This window comes from Myotis davidii, unplaced genomic scaffold, assembly GCF_000327345.1.
Source record: "Myotis davidii unplaced genomic scaffold, ASM32734v1 scaffold223, whole genome shotgun sequence".
Lineage (NCBI taxonomy): Eukaryota > Metazoa > Chordata > Mammalia > Chiroptera > Vespertilionidae > Myotis > Myotis davidii.
Genome location: NW_006294609.1, coordinates 2,017,321 through 2,017,537, shown reverse-complemented (window position 1 = coordinate 2,017,537; position 217 = coordinate 2,017,321). Strand labels below are relative to the sequence as shown.

The window sequence follows — 217 nt, the reverse complement described above, 5'->3', positions numbered from 1 at the left end:
TAAAGTGTGTATACATTTTTTTGGACAGCGTGTGTGTGTGTGTGTGTGTGTGTGTGTAACAAAAATCTATACTAATAAAAGGGTAATATGCTAATTAGACCAGGAGACCTTCTGGACATCCTTCCGGACAAAGTCATGGTGGCGGGGCTGAGGCAGAGGCAATTAGGGGCGATCAGGCCAATTGGGGGTAAGCAGGCCAGTGGATGGGAGGGCAGGT

At 47.9% G+C, this 217-nt stretch overlaps 1 protein-coding gene across 1 annotated transcript in view; it reads right to left on the bottom strand.

Annotated features, from left to right (window-relative positions):
• The window catches only part of CDK2AP1 (cyclin-dependent kinase 2 associated protein 1), a 9,402-nt gene that overhangs the window by 1,362 nt on the left and 7,823 nt on the right, over window positions 1-217 (bottom strand). The gene's annotated exons all lie outside the window — the stretch shown is intronic.